Genomic DNA, 20,880 nt, shown 5'->3' with positions numbered 1-20,880 from the left:
TGCATGGCGAAAGGCCGCCGGACTAAAAATACTGCATGTCCAAATTTTTAGTCCGGTGGCCTCTCACCGCGAACTGCCATACTGCACCGGAGCTCCACCCCTGTCCCCATTATAGTCAAAGGGGACGGAGCGGTGGCAGGACGGATCCGACAGGGTGACAATCTCTCTTCAGGTGTTTTAGAAAATCGTGCACAAGTTGCACACTAGTTATTTTCCTGAGTGATGTCTGTGTGGACTGTAGCCTGAACGGATCCGTCCAGACTTTTACATTGAAAGTCAATGGGGGACGGATCCGTTTGAAGATTGAGCCATAGTGTGTCATATTCACACGGATCCGTCCCCATTGACTTACATTGTAAGTCTGGACGGATCCGCATGCCTCCGCACGGCCAGGCGGACACCCGAACGCTGCAAGCAGCGTTCAGGTGTCTGCCTGCTGAGCGGAGGACAAACGGTGCCAGACTGATGCATTCTGAGCGGATCCGCATCCACTCAGAATGCATTAGGGCAGTATGGATGCGTTCGGGGCCGCTTGTGAGCCCCTTCAAACGGAGCTCACAAGCGGACACCCGAACGCTAGTGTGAAAGTAGCCTTAGTTGTACTGCTGTCAGACTGCTGTCACTGTGGGTAACAATGCATTGCATGCACAGCACACAGCTCCTGAGTCCTCCTGTCCGCTTCCCTTCATTCCTGACTCACTCAGTCAGAGCTCAGACAATGTACCAAGAGCCGACTCAGCGAGTGTCATCCACAGATCCCCCATAACAGTGTGTCATCCACAGATCCCCCATAACAGTCTTCGTCATCCACAGATCCCCCATATCAGTGCTCGTCATCCACAGATCCCCCATAACAGTGTTCGTCATCCACAGATCCCCCATAACAGTGTTCGTCATCCACAGATCCCCCATAACAGTGTTCGTCATCCACAGATCCCCCATAACAGTGTTCGTCATCCACTGATCCCCCATAACAGTGTTCGTGATACACTTTTTCCCCCCATAACAGTGTTCGTCATCCACAGATTCCCCCCATAACAGTGTTCGTCATCCACAGATTCCCCCCATAACAGTGTGTCATCCACAGATTCCCCCCATAACAGTGTGTCATCCACAGATTCCCCCCATAACAGTGTGTCATCCACAGATTCCCCCCATAACAGTGTGTCATCCACAGATTCCCCCCATAACAGTGTGTCATCCACAGATTCCCCCCATAACAGTGTGTCATCCACAGATTCCCCCCATAACAGTGTGTCATCCACAGATTCCCCCCATAACAGTGTGTCATCCACAGATTCCCCCCATAACAGAAAATCGTGCACAAGTTGCACACTAGTTATTTTCCTGAGTGATGTCTGTGTGGACTGTGGGGACTATTTTATTATCAGCCAGTGTTACTGTTATCACGTTATCACATCCAGTTTTCCCTGTGCATTCACTTCTACTTTTTTCACACTAGCGTTCAGAGCGGATCCGTCTCAGACGGATCCGCTCATATAATGCAGACGGTGGCTCCGTTCAGAACGGATCCGTCTGCATTATATTGTAAAAAAAATTTTTAAGTGTGAAAGTAGCCTGAACGGATCCGTCCAGACTTTTACATTGAAAGTCAATGGGGGACGGATCCGTTTGAAGATTGAGCCATAGTGTGTCATATTCACACGGATCCGTCCCCATTGACTTACATTGTAAGTCTGGACGGATCCGCATGCCTCCGCACGGCCAGGCGGACACCCGAACGCTGCAAGCAGCGTTCAGGTGTCTGCCTGCTGAGCGGAGGACAAACGGTGCCAGACTGATGCATTCTGAGCGGATCCGCATCCACTCAGAATGCATTAGGGCAGTATGGATGCGTTCGGGGCCGCTTGTGAGCCCCTTCAAACGGAGCTCACAAGCGGACACCCGAACGCTAGTGTGAAAGTAGCCTTAGTTGTACTGCTGTCAGACTGCTGTCACTGTGGGTAACAATGCATTGCATGCACAGCACACAGCTCCTGAGTCCTCCTGTCTGCTTCCCTTCATTCCTGACTCACTCAGTCAGAGCTCAGACAATGTACCAAGAGCCGACTCAGCGAGTCAGCGAGTGAATCAAAGCATCCGCGCATGCGCACCACCTAAGCTCTTCAGTCAGTAGACTCAGCAAATGAACCGAAGATCCGATTCATGAATCGGTTCATTTGAATGAGCTGATTCAAATGAACTGATTGATCTGAAAGATCCGAACTTCCTATCTCTATTCCTTGCCCGCACGCCCCCCCCCCCCCCGCTCTGCTGATTCCCGTATTATACCTGGTATACCGGCTCCGGCTGCATTCCCCTTTAAAAGGCTCTGAGCCGCTGTGCAGAGGAATGTAGCTGCGCAGCGGCCTCATGCCGTGACGCCGCCTTCAGATTAGCGCGCCGCAGCCTGCCTGCCTGCCTGCTGCAAGCAGCGTTTTGGTGTCTGCCTCCAGCAGAATGGAGGCGGAACGGAGCCAAACGGATGCATTCTGAGCGGATCCTTTTCCATTCTGAATGCATTGGGGCAAATCTGGTCTGTTTGGGGCCGCTTGTGAGATCCCTGAAACAGATCTCAAAGGCGGACCCAGAAACGGCAGTGTGAAAGTAGCCTGTGCCGCATACTGAGCTGAGCGATTTCAAAGGCTCCAAATTATTTCTTTTCATATTGATCCTTATGTTGTCTACTTGGCTTGGCAGCTCTATGTTGTGTGGTCTTTGCTCGGGGGTAAAATGCAAAGCTGTTTTCTGGATTATCCCACAGGGCCAGGATCCTCCATCACTTATTGTTATTAACCCCTCCCTTGCCAGCCCACCCAGCCCTATTTAGCTTTGTGTTCTGCTTTGAAAAAAATGTTTAGGCCATGAAGGGGTCAATTAAGTGTTGGAGGGGGTGGGGGGTATTATTGTGCATATTGTGTTTGGGATCCATTTAACAAATTTGACCAGTTGGGTTTGAGAGTGGTTGAGTGTCATCCACAGATCCCCCATAACAGTGTGTCATCCACAGATCCCCCATAACAGTCTTCGTCATCCACAGATCCCCCATATCAGTGCTCGTCGTCCACAGATCCCCCATAACAGTGTTCGTCATCCACAGATCCCCCATAACAGTGTTCGTCATCCACAGATCCCCCATAACAGTGTTCGTCATCCACAGATCCCCCATAACAGTGTTCGTCATCCACAGATCCCCCATAACAGTGTTCGTCATCCACAGATTCCCCCCATAACAGTGTTCGTCATCCACAGATTCCCCCCATAACAGTGTTCGTCATCCACAGATTCCCCCCATAACAGTGTGTCATCCACAGATTCCCCCCATAACAGTGTGTCATCCACAGATTCCCCCCATAACAGTGTGTCATCCACAGATTCCCCCATAACAGTGTGTCATCCACAGATTCCCCCCATAAAAGTGTGTCATCCACAGATTCCCCCCATAACAGTGTGTCATCCACAGATTCCCCCCATAACAGTGTGTCATCCACAGATTCCCTCCATAACAGTGTGTCATCCACAGATTCCCCCCATAACAGTAAGTCATCCACAGATTCCCCCCCATAACAGTAAGTCCTCCAGAGATCCCACCATAACACTGTAACAGTAAACCTTGTGCTTTTAAGGTGTTTTTTCTTAAATGTGCCAGGGGAAGATTGCTAGGGCAGATAAGAACAGGTAGTGTAGTTAGTGTTAGTGTGGGGTCCTGCTTAAAAGAGTCTACCTTGTTGTGGTAGCAGGCTTCATATTATTTGGTCAAAAAATAATTCCTTACTGAAATCGCTAATTATCATGTTTTACTGTCTTTGTAGTTGTAACAAAATAATGAAATTGGGGGTTCAGGGGAGGTGGAGTCAGGACGGATTCTAAAGGGGCGGGGTAGGAGGGGGGCCCAGGCCTTGAGCTGTGTAAGGGGCCCCAAAATTTCTGATGGCAGCCCTGAATACAGCGCACATACCTCTTACATCCAGTGATCTCTCCTTCGATGTAGATGTTCCTTCCCTCTTTCCTCATCTTCTCCTTTCAGACCTTCAGAGCAGACCACCATTTTTCAGCCATTTCTCAACTCTGCAATTTGACAAAAAAAATCTTAGTTTACTACTTTTCCATCATCCTCCCATCTTCTGGACAAATCATCCTACCATCCCCAATACTCTGCCTGCCGTGCTCCCCAATATTATACCTGCAGAAACAGATAAACGCCCTGGTAATACTAGTACCATGCAGATAGTGCCCTTCAATAATTATTTGCACACAGTGCCCTAAAATAACTGCGCCCAGCAAATAGTGCCCCTGACACTAATAGTGTAAACATAACATCCCCCAAAAATTATTGTGGTAAGCTGATACTGTGCCAAGGTGCCCCCACAGTAATAGTGCTCCCAAAAGTCCCACCAATAGGAATAATTCTCTGCTAGAGCACACATGGCAGTAATAGTGCTCCTACAGTGCCCCCAACATGTCCTCACTGTGCCCCAGAAGTAATAATGCTCCTATAGTGACCAAACTAGTAATCATGTTCCCCCTAGACAGTAGTAATAAAGCCCACCATAGTGCCCCCCAGTAGTAATAATTCTCCTTGTAATGTGACAGTGCAGAAAATACCTCCTTTTAATGCCCCCAGTTGAGCTAATGTCCCCATAGTGCCACCATAATGTGCCAGTATAAAATACCCCTATATAGTGCCCCAGTAAATCCCCCATAGTGCTCCTTATCTCCTAGTGCCCCCCATAATGTACCGGTGTAAAATGCCCCATAAATAGTGCCCAGTAGATGCCCTCAGTTTCCCCTATTCTCTCCCCCATTCTCCATAGTACCCACCATAATGTGTCCCAGTAGAAAATTCCCCCATACAGACCCCCCATATAAAATACTTCTTCTTTGTGGCCTCAGTAGATGCCCCCAATAATGTGCCAGTAAGAAGTGCCCCCATAGTCCCACCCAATAATGTGCCAGTAAGACGTGCCCAATAGATGCCTCCAGAGTGCCCCCCAATAATGTTCCAGTAAGATGTTTCCCCATGGATGCCCCCTAATAATGTGCAAGTAAGATGTGCCCCCATAGATGCCCCCCAATAATGTGCCAGTAAGTGCCCCCATAGATTCCCCCCAATCATGTCAGTAAGAAGTGCCCCCCAATCATGTGCCAGTGAGAAGTGCCCCCCATAGATACCCCCCCAATCATGTGCCAGTAACAAGTGCGCCCCAATCATCTGCCAGTAACAAGTGCCCCCCATAGATGGCCCCCCAATCATGTGCCAGTAGCCAGTATTGTACCATATAAAAAAATAAACTAGGCCTGCAGCCGCAGAACATCCATCTGTATCGCTGTCCTGAGGACGGCGATACAGATGACTATGGGGATGAGCGCTTCCACAATGGAAGTGCTCATCTCTCAGTGCCCTGCTGCTGCTCCCCACTTGTGAGAAGGGCCGCAGCGTCTCGGGCGATCGCCTTACTTTGCCTAATTGGCAGTGCGGCCCTGCTGGCGCCCCTTAAGATTTTGGGCCCCCCCACACTACGCGACTGCTCCTAACTCCTAATTGATTAATCTGGATTCTGGACTGTGCCTTCCTTACAGATAGCCTGCGTCCCCTCACTAACTGTTTGTTAACTCCTAACTAAGGCTACTTTCACACTAGCGTTTTAGTTTTCTGGTATTGAGATCTGTCATAGGGGCTCAATACCGGAAAAAACGTTTCAGTTTTGTCCCCATTCATTGTCAATGGGGACAAAACCTAACTGATCAGAATGGAGTGCTCCAAAATGCATTCCATTCCATTTAGTTGCGTTCCCATACTGGAGAGCAAACCGCAACATGTTGCATTTTGCTTTGCGTCCTGGGATGCGGAGCAAGACGGATCCGGCATGACCCCCAATGCAAGTCAATGGGGATGGATCTGTTTTCTCTGCCACAATCTGCCACAATAGAAAACGGATCCGTCCTCCATTGACTTTCAATGGAGTTCATGACAGATCCGTCTTGGCAATGTTAAAGATAATACAACCAGATCCATTAAAAACGCTTGTGTGAAAGTAGCCGAATGAGTTTCTAACCAATGAACTTGTTAAAGGGTTTCTGTCATCATAAAAATCGTTATGTATCTGGCTGACAGCGATGTGCTAATGTCAGCAGAACATAACTGTATGACTTATATCTCCATTCCTGCCGCCGTTCCCTCAAAATAAATACTTTTATAATATGCTAATGAACCACTAGGTGCTGCAGCAACGCCCCACTAGCACCTAGAGGCTCATTAGCATATTATAAAAGTATTTATTTTGAGGGAACAGCGGCAGCAGGGAGATATAAATCATACAGTTATGTTCTGCTGACATTAGCACACCGCTAATGTCAGCCAGATACATAACGATTTTTCTGATGACAGAAACCCTTTAATAATCTGTGATCTTCTAACTTTTAACTAAGTATTCTTGCTTCAATGCCGCAGAAAAAAAAGAAAGACCAGCGTGGGTCTAATGCAAATAGATGCTCAGCTGCGGGTGCTGGGTTGGTAACGAGACAGAAACAAAACGTCTTGAGTAAATGTTTGACACCTCAACCCCCCCATCGAGAACCCCTTACCCTAGGAAAGAGATAGGGGAGGGGACGGACATCTGTTTGGAAGAGAATATACAGTTAAAGGAGTTGTCCGGGATCAAAATTATTTTTTAAATACTTTACTCACTATTACTAGCCGAGGTTCCCCGTGTTCTCCGTGTGCTTTGCAGAATTACTTACGCTGACGGTGGCGTCACCGAGCTACCTGCGAAGCGGAAGAAGAGGCATCGCTCGCCTGCAAGGGACCCGGTACGTCACTGAGTATAAGAAAATAGGCATTTTCGGCTAAGAATTTGCTATATCAAAACGGGGCTTCAGAAATGTGTGACAAAGGTAGGACATACGGTACATGTGTGTAATATGTAGGTCCTTCTAGTACACTTACAGCAATCTCCCCAATCCCGGAGAACTCCATTAAATGCCCCTGAAGGGAAAGAAATGGATGTTGTAATAGAGGACTCTGACCCAAAAATGGTTAAGGAGATCCTATATGCTGTTACAAGGCTGGAGAGTATGATGGGGAAAGTGGTAACACAGATTGGGGCGATTCAAACAGATTTGAGCTTGATTAGAGATGACCTAGTAAAGTTGCGGGAACATATGCAGGAGATGGAAAGTAGAATATCGCCAGTGGAAGATTTACTATATAAACTTGAGAATGACGTAGCGTCTCCTAAACAGACTAACGTTGCTATGGAAAATAAATGAACGGATTTGGAGGATAGGTCTGAAATGTGTGGGAATACCCGAAGGAAAGGAGGGATCAGATTGTGTTGGATTTATGGAAAAATGGATTCTTGAAAACTGTAAGCCTGGGACGCTGTCTAGTTTTTTCGCCATAGAGAGAGCGCACAGAGTCCCTAGTCAAAAGAGAAAGCCAGGAGAATGCCCAAGAACAATTTTGATTACGTTTGCATGTTACAGAGACCGGGAGGCTGTGTTGAAAGAGGCCAGAGTCTCTGAGAAGTTTGTAACAGATAGGGACAAAAATAAGAGTATTCCCGGATTACTCGGTGGCTACTGGTGCTCAAAGGAAGAAATACAGTGATATAAAAAAGAGACTGAGGCAGGCTGGGGTTAAACATAGATTGGTTTTTCAAGCTAAACTTCGAGTGGTGTATCAATAATCTTTTTTTTTTCCAGTTACCCGAAGAAGCAAATGAATGGGCAGATTTAAAGGGCCTGTGTGAAATGTTGCAATTGATAACAGTCCACGCGTTGGTTAGGTTGGGGTGGCGGGTTACATGGAGTACATGCATGGGTATGGAGCTCTCTGTCTTTACAGAATTAGGAGAAAATCGGTGGGGGGATTCGAGGTAGGGGGGTGGATTATGTTTCCTGGAGAGAGAGGCTCTTTTTAATTTAATTGAATTATAAGAATTATCTCATTTAATGTACGTGGGTTAGGAGAAAGGTTGAAAAGGTTTGCTATTTTTGACTGGATGGGGAGATTCTTGCCGGCCATCATCTGCCTCCAGGAAACACACTTGGATAAAGAATTGATAAATTGTGTAGAAAAAAGATGGATAGGAGCACAATATCACTCTGTATATACATCATATTCAAGAGGGGTTTCTATTTTAGTGCATAATGAAGTTAATTATGAATTTACGGCAATTAAGGCAGATGACTGTGGCAGGTATCTCTTTTTACAGTGCAGGGTTAATGATGTACCGATGGTAATTGCAAACATATATATTCCACCTCCGTATAAATCTGATGTACTATATGAGTTGCAGAAATATATGATTGAAAGACAAGAGTGTATATTGATTGCAGTGAGTGATTATAATGCAGTCATGGATCCAAGTTAGGCAACTTTCACACTAGCAGCAGCCTTCTCCGGCAGGCGTAATTTTATTCCGGCCGCCTCTCAGCATGTTTGCCGTGCTGCAGCCGGAACTCCATTATAGTCAATGGGCCGGAGCGGATCTCCAGTGGCACGCGTGCACTAGCAGCAGCACGGATCCGGCAGGCTGTTCTGGCGGGTGAGCAGCCTGCCGGATCCGTGCTGCCGCTAGTGCACGTGTGCCGTCGAAGGTCCGCTCCGGCCCCATTGACTATAATGGGGGCGGACCGGAGTTCAGGCGGCAGCACGGCAAACATGCTGAGAGGCGGCTGGAATAAAACTGAAGGCTGACGCTAGTGTGAAAATAGCCTAAAGACAGACTATTTATTAGTAAGATCTCGTCGCACAACACTAATCTGGCCAGGTTGATAGCTGAGTTTCATTGGGTCGACCTTTGGCGATTATATAATCCAGAAGACAAGGTTTATTCTTGTTACTCAAAGACACATCAAACCTGGTCAAGGATACATATGAGTTTTAGTAATTAACCCATTCACGCATAATCACGTACATGTATGTGGTAATGCGTAACGGGTTGTATGGAGCTGGTTACTGCGCTGAGCCCACTCCATACATGATGGGTGCTGGCTGTATAATATGGCACAGTCAGAATTACTAGCATCAGCGATGGTACCAAACTCCATCATTCAACTGCTCAGATTCAGGGTTTCATAGAGATAGCTGCATATGTGGGGTTAGGCAGAGGAAAAAGGCTCCTTCTGCTTTCCTATCCAAGCCCCTGCAGCTAAATCACGGAGCTCCATCCAGTTGCCACAACAGCCCTGGGCCTTGTTGAAGTCTTCGGGCTATCATGGTTAACGGCGTATAAAACAGTGCACGAGGGACAGCTTAACAGGCAGGGTGTGATAATTTCATGCACCACAATAATGCAAGAGGGGGATTAGTTAGGGGAATTAACCCTTTTAAGCATAATCGCATACATGTACGGTATTATGCATAAGTGGTTGCATGGAGCAGGCTGCTGCTCAGATCTAACTCCAAACACATTAGATTCCGGCCCTGACCACGATGACCAGAATCAGCCATGACACCCACCCTGGTCCTTTATTTGCTCACATGACACAATCAAGAGCAATTCAGATATATGTGTGTGGTGAGGGAGCTCCCTCCGCATTTCGATCCGAGCCCCTGCAGCTAAATCATGGGGCTCCAGTAGAAAACCATAACATCCCTGGGCCTTCAGGTTGTCATGTTCAACCCCCTGTAAAGCTCTGCACAAGGCACAGCTAAGCAGGGAGCGTGTCAGAATCTAACGGACCACAATAGTGCTCTATTCTGGTTTATGTGACAAGCTATCAGAAGGGCGCAGATCCTAGCTCTCTACCGGGGCTTACATTTTTATGTTAAAAAAAAAGCAGACTAAAATACAAATTGTCTCACAAAAAAAATAACCCCTAATATGGCTATATAAACGGAACATTTTAAAAGTTATTGCTCTTTGAATATGGGTAGGAAAAAAATAAAAGCAAAGATGAAAATGTGCTTTGTCTTTAAGGGGTTAAAAACTGCTAGAAAGGAATATAACACATATAAAATATATTCCTATGTCTATGTCAGATCATTGTGCAGTGGTAATGGAGATTGGGTCTTTGAGTAAACAGGTTCCAATGGTATTTAGATTTAATCCCCACTGGTTTCATTTGCTAAAAGATAAGGATTATATTAAGGAAGAATAGTTGAAGTTTTATTTTTTAGTTAATAGAGATTCTGCCAATAAGCTAGTGGTTTGGGAGGTGGCGAAGGCATTCCTGAGAGGAATATTATATGAACAAGTAAGTAAAAAAAGTAAATAGTAAAATCCTGAGTACAGAACAGAAGTTAAAGGAAGTAAAAGAATGCTGTGCATATGATCCTTCTTTAGAAAATGTGAGAAATTGGGAAGAAGAACAAAAAAAAGTAAAAGAAATATATATTGAAAAATCTCAAATATCGCTAAGTTTTTTGCAGAGGGTGAAAGAGTGGGCAAGCTTTGGGCTAATATAATTAAAAATCAACAATTTTTGGGGGGGATAAGTGCAATAAAGAATAATAAGGGACAAATTGTAAAAACCCCGGAACAGATCAGTAATGTATTTAGAGTATACTATCAAGAATTGTATAAATCAAAAATTCGGTACAAAAAGGAGGAATTGTGTCAATATCTAAATACTATTCCCTTCAGGAAGCTTACTGAAGCTCAGAAAAATCAATTAAAGTAGAATATACAATTGGAAGAATTAGTGAGAGCTTTGAATTCAACTAGAGATAAAAAGACTCCGGGAGGAGATGGGTTACCATTTGAGGTATATAAGGAATTTAGTCAAATACTTCTCCCAGAATTAATTGAGACCCTGATTGAGGCCAAGAGGTCAAAAAAGTTGCCCGTCTCAATGGATGAAGCTACTATCGTTCTGATCCGAAAAGCTGAATTTTTTTTATTAAAACCAGAGTCATATAGACCTATCTCATTGAATACTAGGGTATTAGCAGATAGGTTAACAAAAGTAGCAAAACAATAATAAAGGAAGATCAAACAGGGTTTATTCCTGGTCGATTGATACATTCTAATATCAGAAGAGTATTTAAGAACATACAGGGAAATAAAGATAAAAAATAGTAAAAAAGTGATGCAACTATAGCATTTGATTGCATAGAGTGGGAATATCTGTGGGAGGTTCTTGAATGTTTTGGTTTTAGGGATTCTTTTATAAGTTGGATTAAATTGATTCACACCCAAGAGCGAGGGTGGCTGTGGATGTCCCTGCCCTTTTCCCTCTTTAGGGGCAATTGCAATAGAGCCACTAGGGATAATTATTATAGAGAATAAAGATATTAAAGGGAACCTGTTCTGACATATAAAACCGAATGTACCTTAATACTTGTTTACCCTGATAGTTCCCAGCGATCGATCCATAATCTTCCCAGGACTAATCTGTCCTATTTTATCACCCTATAAAGCTTTCCCGCTCATTTGCATAAATAATTCCTTCCCCTCACACCTTCATAGCCTATTTCCCTCCCCCTAGACTTTGATTAACAGACGATTTCTGGTCTCACTGCTTGTAATCTCGTCCGAAATCGCGCACTTACGCCAATTCCTTTGCACTTGCAACGTAGTTCTTCCCGAAATGAATACTTTCTTAGGCGGAGCTGAGGTGCTTGACTCCGAGAAAATATGACTCTTCTCAGGTCAAAGATGCAAGATATGACTCTTTTATGTTATTTAGCATAAAAGATGGGAAAGCTTTATAGGGCGATAAAATAGGACAGGTTAGTCCTGAGAAGATTATGGATCGATTGCTGGGAACTATCAGGGTAATCAAGTATTAAGGTACATTCGTTTTTTTCAGTCAGAACATGGTGACAGGTTCCCTCTAAGGGTTTTCAATACGGTAAGGGAAAAAATAATTTTGTATGCATGATGATTTTTTATTGTTTTTGGGTGACACGGATTTTGAGTTGGATAAATTGATGGGTATAATTGAAAAATTTGGATATTATTCAGGATTGAAAATAAATTGAGGAAAGTCACATTTGATGTTACTAGGAGAGGGAGAAGGGGAGAGGTGTTTTGATGTACACGTCGGGGATCGGAAAAGTAGTTTTAAGTATTTGAGAGTACATATTGCACAGAGTTTGGGTGAATATGCCAAATTGAATGTGTTCCCTCTTATAGATGAACTGAAAAAAAGAATTCACATCTGGAGAAGGTTACCATTGTCAATGATGGGTCGAATTAACTTGATAAACATGGTCTTTCTTCCTAACATTCTTTATGTACTTCAGTGTGCTCCAGTGTAGTTGCCAGCTAGAGTTTTTAGTATTATGGATAGGTTGAAGGGAATTTATTGAGGGATTTTATTTGGGAGTTTTCTGTTTAAGAGGGGGAAATGGCACTTCCAAATTGGTATTTGTATTTTCTGGTTGCACAATTTGGGTATATGAATGGAGGTAATATAACACCTATACTGAGTTGGCATTTAAAGAAAATGGGGTTGAAGGCTAATCAGCTTCAGATGGTGGAGCTATTAGGCCCCTTTCACACGGGCGAGTTTTCCGCGCGGGTGAAATGCGTGAGGTGAACGCATTGAGCCCTCACTGAATCCTGACCCATTCATTTCTATGGGGCTGTGCACATGAGCGGTGATTTTCACGCATCACTTGTGTGTTGCGTGAAAATTGCAGCAAGCTCTATTTTGACCGTTTTTCACGCAACGCAGGCCCCATAGAAGTGAATGGGACTGCGTGAAAATCGCAAGCATCCGCAAGCAAGTGTGAATGCGGTGCAATTTTCACGCACAGTTACTAGGAGACGACCGGGATGGAGACCCGATCATTATTATTTTCCCTTATAACATGGCTATAAGGGAAAATAATAGCATTCTTAATACAGAATTGCATAGTACAATAGGGCTGGAGGGGTTAAAAAAATTAAAAAATTTAACTCACCTTAATCCACTTTATCGTGCAGCCGGCATCTCTTCTGTCTTCTTTCTTCAGGACCTGGGTAAAGGACCTGTGATGACGTCACTGCGCTCATCACATGGCCCGTCACATGATCCATCACAATGGTAAAAGATAATGTGATGGACAATGTGATGAGCGCAGTGACGTCACCACAGGTCCTTTACCCAGGTCCTGAAGAAAGAAGACAGAAGAGAAGCCGGGCTGCACAAACAAGTGGATTAAGGTTAGTTAAAAAAAAAATTTTTAACCCCTCCAGCCCTATTGTACTAAGCATTCTGTATTAAGAATGCTATTATTTTCTCTTATAACCATGTTATAAGGGAAAATAATACAATCTACCAAACACCTAACCCAAACCCGAACTTCTGTGAAGAAGTCCGGATTCGGGTCTGGGTACCAAACATGCTGATTTTTCTCACACGCGTGAAAAACGCATTACAATGTTTTGCACTCGCGCTGAAAAATTGCACATTTTCCTGCAACGCACCCGCATCTTATCCGGGCAAAAAACATGACGCCCGTGTGAAAGAGGCCTTAGAATCCGGAATACTAGGGAGCACAAATACTGATAATGATATCTTTAATCTAATGGATCATGTTTGGAGAGAAATTAAAACAATTATAGATATTAAAGGGTACACAGATTTTACCCCCATATAGAGTAATATTAATTTAAGAGAAATTCTGAAAATTAAGTAATATGCAAATTGGGAAAATAATTAGTTTGTTGTGTCACATGTTTGTTGGGTATATATTAAAAGATTTTGAAACACTGAGAAAAGATCTTGGGATTTCGAATAAAGAGGGTTTTTTTATATTTGCAATTGAGGGTAGCATTAAACTCATCATCGGTAGATTTACAGAGATATAAAAAGGCCCCCATGGAGAATATTAATCAATTTCTCGATAATAGAAAGGCAAAAGGTAGTATTTCGAGAAGATACAAATTATTGCTGAAGATTAAACAAAGTAAGATCAAAATAGTAGCTAAAGAGAAATGGAGGAAAGATATTGATGCGTTATCGGATGAGCAGTAGGAGGATGTATTGAGGAATAGACCTTTGGTCTCATTGAGGGCCTCACACGGGTACTCTCATTTTTTTTTTTTTATTGATAGGCTATATATCGTTCACCTCTACTACTTAAAAAAATGGGTTTGGAACCCACAGATGAATGCTTTAGATGTGGCATGGAACAAGCAGGCCTATTTCACTTAGTTTGGAGATTTCCAAAACCGTTTCAATACTGGTCTGAGGATAGAGCATAATGTTAAAAAAAATTATGGGAGTACATGTAGAGGAAGATCCAGTGGCCTGCATATTAGGTGGTACACTACATTTGTGGGTTTCTAAAATCGATAAACCGGTACTCTGTAAACTGCTGTTTCAAGCAAGACTTCTCATCTATAACAAAAATGGCTTAAAAAAGACCCACCTTCTGTGATAGAATGGAGGAGATTGGTGGATAATATGATAAAACCGGACAGGATAATATATTATAATAGGGGAATGAAGGACTGGTTCTCCAAACTTTGGAACCGATGGTTGAATAACAATATATTTTGATTATTTTTTTTATTTTATTATTCTCTCTCAGCAGGATGATGGGTGGGGGGAGGTCTTAGGTAAAAACTAGACTGAAAAATGTAATTTGTTTTGCGTGTATTTTTTTTAATGATGTGTTTTGTAAATGAATAAAAATTACGGTAAGTAAAAAAAAAAGATTGGTGTCATAATTATTCGTTCAGTCACTGTCAGGCGTTTTGGCCGGACATAATACTGCATGCTGCGGTATTATGTCCGTCCAAAATGCCTGATCAGTCGCCGGCATTAATTCCCATTGACTTGCACTAGTGCCGGATATGGCATTGCAAAACAACTGAAGGACGGATCCGGAAAAACGGTGAAAAAGACTGCAAGACGGATCCGTCCATCCGCATGACAAGGGGAGAGACAGATCCGTTCTTGCAATGCATTTGTAGACGGATCCGCACCCTGTCAGTTGTCACACTGATCGGTGGATCCAGCAGGCAGCTCCGACGACGGAACCGCCTGCCGGATCACACTAACGCTAGTGTGAAAATAGCCTTACACACTGGCCAGTCTTTTCCGGTCCACTTTTCTTTAGTGAACCCCTCTAGACTTTGGAGTCATTGCTATCCACTGTTTATTGAACACGCCGATTGTCTTTCTGCGTTGATACCCCTCTAGCTGCCTTCCTCTTGCACCTTTGTTATTTCCTTTCCCATTTCTTCTCATAGCTAATACTTCATCCACTGGTGCCTCCAGTTTCCTCCTATCTCCTGGAGAAATACTTCCACTAGGTTGCCCTAACCCTCGCTTTTTACTTCCTTTCTCTTTCTACATACTCTCCAATGAAGGAACGCCACTGCATGTTGATATTTCTGCTCTTATAGGAACCTTTAATGAAACTGTCATCCTTGTCTATTTAAAGGGGTTGTCTCACTTCAGCAAATAGCATTTATTATGTAGGGGAAGTTAAAACCAGTCACTTACTAATGTATTGTGATTGTCCATATTGCCTCCTTTGCTGGTTTGATTCCTTTTTCCATCACATTATACACTGCTCGTTTCCATGGTTATGACCACCCTGTAATCCAGCAGTGGTGGTCGTGCTTTTAAACTATAGGAAAAAGTGCCGGCCTCTCTGTTGGCCTGGACCACGGGAGCTCGCATAGGCTGGTGTTTTTTTCTATAGCGTGGAAGCACGGCCACCGCTGATAGATTGCAGGGTGGCCATAACCATGGAAACGAGCAGTGTATAACGAGATGGAAAAATGAATCCAGCCAGCAAAGGAGGCAATATGGACAATCACAATACATTAGTAAGTGCCTGGTATTAACTTTACATGATAAATGCTATTTTCTGAAGTGAGACATTTAAATAACAGCATTTCTGCCACGTGCATGGTCTGTAATAAATGTACGGTATTCTCTTGAAGTAAGGCTCCAAATACAACTTTCATATTTTATGTTGTTTTCATAAAAAACATTCTCAGGGAAATGAAGGCTAGTATCGTTAGGCAATATTCTCAGGATCCCAGCGGCTGCCCAGTTACCAGGGATGTGTCACTGTCAGGACTGTTTTCACATGGGGAGAAGTAAGAGAAGCAAAGCCTTTCAGCTCATGAATCTATGATTCCACTTGTCGTGTACAAGCTGCTCACTATATGGTAAAATGTTCTTGCAAACAAGACTGGAAGGTACTGAAGAAAATGTAAAAGAGTTGGGCTGGGAATTGGCAATGCCAAACAATTCAGAGATAATGTGTGAGGTAGTATTTTACTAAAATAAAGTTACCTAACGGGGACCTAAATGTTAATGACCTATCCTCAACTCAATATCCGATTTGTGGGGGTCTGACTCCCAGCACCCCCCCCCCCCTCCCCCACTGATCAACTGTTAGAAGGACCTCTTCCTTAGGCCTCATGCACACGGCCATTGTTTTGGTCTGCATCCGAGCCGCAGTTTTGGCGGCTAAGATGCGGACCCATTCACTTCAATGGGGCTGCAAAAGATACTGACAGCACTCCGTGTGCTGTCCGCATTCGTTGCTCCGTTCAGTGGCCCCGCAAAAAAAATATAGCATGTCCTATTTAAGAATAGGCAGTTATATTAAAAGCTGTCCGTGCCGTTTCGCAAATTGCGGAACGCGCACAGACGCCATCCGTGTTTTGCGGAACCCGCGATTTGCGGACCGTAAAACACACAACGGTCGTCTGCATGAGGCCTTAGCCTGTGATGTCACGTTCAGTGGTCACATGGCTTTAGCCCCATTCAAGTGAATAGGGTTGAGCTGCAATACCAAGCACAGACGATATCCAATGTATGGCGTTGTGTTTGGCACAGTATGAAGAAGCCGAAGTGTGACAACCATCGGCAGGGGTCTGGGAGATGGACCCCATCCTAAGGATATGTCATTAATATCTAATTCCTGTTGAAACCCTTTCAGTGATCACATTTCCATGTTGGGAAGGAAAAAAAGAAATAAGGTTGGGAACCATCTTAATAGAACCTGGTGTATGACATCCTCTTTTTAAATTTTACTAGCTATAAAACCCCTGTGAAGAAGGTTTAGGGGGAATGGGAGAGGAAACCACATGTTCTGTGACAGTCAATTCAATATGGAGAGGGTGCCTGTTTCAATTTTGTTAAAGGGGTTACGCCACAATTGATGTAAAAAGTGGCCATAGAGATCAATAAAATTCCTTTCTTACACCGTTTTTTTTTTTTTTTTTTTTTTTTACGGTGTTCACCTGAGGGGTTAGGTCATGTAATATTTTTATACAGCAGGTTCTTAATGGACGCGGTGATACGTAATATGTATACTTTTTTATAAATACTTTTTTACACAATAACAGCATTTTTTAAACAAAAAAATCATGTTTTAGTGTCTCCACAGTCTGACAGCCATAGTTTTTATTATTTTTTTGGGCGATTGTCTTAGGTAGTAAGATGAGGGTTTGATTGGTACTATTTAAGAGTACATACTACTTTTTGATCACTTGGTATTACACTTTTTGTGATGAAAGGTGACAAAAAAAATTGCTTTTTTTAGCAACGTTTTTATGAATTTTTCTTACGGTGTTGACCAGACGGGGTGGATCATGTGATATTTTTATAGAGCAGGTTGTTACGTACGCGGTGATACCTAATATGTCTGTTTTTTCCTATTTTTTACAATTTGATATGTCTCTTTTTATGGGAAAGTTGCTTTTTTTATTGAAACTTTAATTTTTTTATTGCTAAAAAACACTTTTATTTCACTTTTAATACTTTTTATTTTTGGTACTTCAAGATTACAGGGTCTGATCCCTGTTTCAATGCAGCACAATACACCTGTATTGTACTGCATTGACTATCAGTGTAATACACTGATAGTTTGCCTATGAGACCCAGCCTGGGGGCTGGGCCTCATAGGCCTCCTTATATGCCAGGCCCCGAGGCCTTGGAATATCTTGGGGCTGCCATGGCAACCATCGGGTCCCCGCCACCGAAGTGCGGGGACCCAATGGCTAAGGAGAGGGAGCACAAACCTCCCACATGCTGTGGTCAGCACTGACCGTGGCATATGAGGGGTTAATCCACCGGCATCAACGTTATCACCGATGCTGGTGGATGCAGCAGGGATACGGCTGTCAGTAACAGCTGGATTTGTGCTGCTGATTGCCGGACCGCACATGGGGGGGGGGGGGGGGGGAAGGAAGGACCACAGGATGAGAATGCGCCAAGTACCGGCCATTTAGGACGAGCATTCTCGTCCTGGGTCCTTAACGTGCTAATTATGGATCAGGTTTTTATATGAACATAGGCTGGTGTGGGTGCTGTACATTGAATATATGTATTCATATAATATAATGTGTTATGTGCCACTTATGCAGGGGGTGGGAGACTAAAGCCCCACCTTGCTCAGGAGCCCACTGGGGGATTCACCTGCCCCCCCCCCCCCCCCCCCCCGTGGGCCGGTCCGAGCCTGTGCCTCTCCATCAGGATGAGGAAATAGGACCCCTGTTCTCAGTATCAGTGGTGGTCTCAGCAGTCGGACCAGAGCTGTGGATAGGGGGATTTCTCTTAGGGCTCGTTCACACGAACGTCCGAAGCCCGTTGCCGTATTGCAGACCGCATTTGCGGATCTGCAATACACGGGCACCATTCTGTGGCCATTCTGCATCACGGATGCGGACCCATTCATTTCATCGGGTCCGCAAATCCGGAGATGCAGAACGGTACGGAACGGAAGAACAAAACGGAACACTTCGGAAGCACTACCGAGTTCTTTCTGGGGTTCCGTTCCGTGCTTCCGCACCGCAAAAAGATAGATCTTGCTCTCTCTTTTTGCGGAACGGAGGGATCGCGGCCCTATTCAAGTGAATGGGTCTGCAATCCCCATGCGCCTGCCCCACGGACGTGCCTGTGCCTTACGGATCGCAATTTGCGGTCCACAGCATGGGCACGGGCTTTACACGTATGTGAGAACGAGCCCTTATTTAGTGGTTTATGTAAATAAAACTTCATCATTGTATATTGAAAAGTTATATACCGTGTGCTTCAATCTCTCCTCATTTTCAAGACCTCTACTTGTGTGTGCTGTGAGTGAATAGAAACCTTGCTGCTCTCACAGCTGGAAGTTTGCTTCAATTATATCAGTCCAGGCAATTATCTGCCAGTGAAACAGCCTGTATTCCAGATGGATACATTATACCTTTAACTATCTTTGACTTTGAAATATCTGTATATATTTTCTGTAGATTTCCTTCAGATTTGTACCTATGACACTGGCTGACCTGTTACATGTGCACTTGGCAGCTGAGGGCATCTGTGTTGGTCCCATCTTCGTACAGTATGTGCCCGCATTGCTGAGAAAAAAGATGATGTTCTAATATGTACAAATGAGCCTCCAGGAACAACGGAGGCGTTTCCATCACTCCTAGAGGCTCTGCGCTCTCTGCAACTGCTGCGTCCTCGCCGCTTTGATTGACAGGACCAGACAGTGAAAACATCATCCCTCCTGCACCTGTCAATCAAAGTGCAGAGGGCAAATTTAACTCCTATTTACTATAGTAACAGCTTTGGATTTCTGCCGTGGCTGAGCGTTTAATGGGGTTAATTCAAATGTGTTCCATCCAGCTTGCTTTTTCATGCAGAAAAGAATGCTACTTATACTCCCAGATGATAAAAAACAGCCTTGCAATCCCCAAAAAATCCTTATCTAAAAGCTAAAGATCTTGCTGTCCCCGTTGTGTGTTGCGGACATACTCTAATTGTACTGAAACAAGAGGGGGCTGGGAACTTAAAGTGGCCCTGGAAAATAAAACTGTCATAGGTGGATCCAGATTGAAGGTGGGCAACACAAAATAGCAGGGACAACAGTACGTTGGTGTGAACAAAATACTGCCCCAGCAGAACCAAATATCACATTGCAGCATAAAATACTGATGCCCCCGTTGCAGTATTCAACTGTATCACTGGCTTGAGGAAGATTATACTGCTGAGTTCCGGAGGGCACCTGTGGCTGCCGGCCTGGGGTATAAGTATCTGACGCTCCTAGCATTAATTAATGCTGATCATCAGATCATTATGTTCTCAGCTGGCTGCTGTGAGGAGGACCCGAGCGGGTCCCTGGACATCGGCCCACCGGGAAATTTTCCTGTAGGTCAGTCCTCCGTTATACTGAAAACTGAACCATCTACAGAGTCCACGACCCCTTAAGAATCTCCTAAGGATGCCCGTAGCATACCCACATGTCGTTTATCATGAATTGCTGTGGTTTTATGTACAGATGAAGCACATAAAAACTATTGGGGAATTTATCATAGACTAGCTAGTCTATGATGATGCACAGACTGGGAACTTAAAGTGGCCCTGGGGAAAAAAAAATAAAAGTGGTCATATGTTGACTGAATTGATAGAAGGCGGGGCAACACAAGTATGCAGGGCCAACACAAGTATGCAGGGCCAACACAAGTATGCAGGGCCAACACAAGTATGCAGGGCCAACACAAGCAGGCAGGGTCAGCACAAGCAGGCCCATCACAAGTAGGCAGGGTCAGCACAAGTAGGCAGGGTCAGCATAAGCAGGGAGGGACAACACAAGTAGGCAGGGCCATCACAAGTAGCCAGGGCCATCACAAGTAGCCAGGGCCATCACAAGTAGCCAGGGCCATCACAAGTAGCCAGGGCCATCACAAGTAGCCAGGGCCAGCACAAGTAGCCAGGGCCAGCACAAGTAGGCGGGGCCATCACAAGCAGGTGGGGACAACACAAGTATGCAGGGCCAACACAAGTATGCAGGGTCAGCACAAGTAGGCAGGGTCAGCACAAGCAGGCGGGGACAACACAAGTATGCAGGGCCAACACAAGTAGGCAGGATCAGCACAAGTAGGCAGGGCCAGCACAAGCAGGCAGGGAAAACACAAGTAGGCAGGGTCAGCACAAGCAGGCGGGGACAACACAAGTATGCAGGGCCAACACAAGTAGGCAGGG

The sequence above is a fragment of the Bufo gargarizans genome, chromosome 7 (assembly GCF_014858855.1).
Source record: "Bufo gargarizans isolate SCDJY-AF-19 chromosome 7, ASM1485885v1, whole genome shotgun sequence".
Lineage (NCBI taxonomy): Eukaryota > Metazoa > Chordata > Amphibia > Anura > Bufonidae > Bufo > Bufo gargarizans.
Note: the sequence above shows the minus strand (reverse complement) of the source record.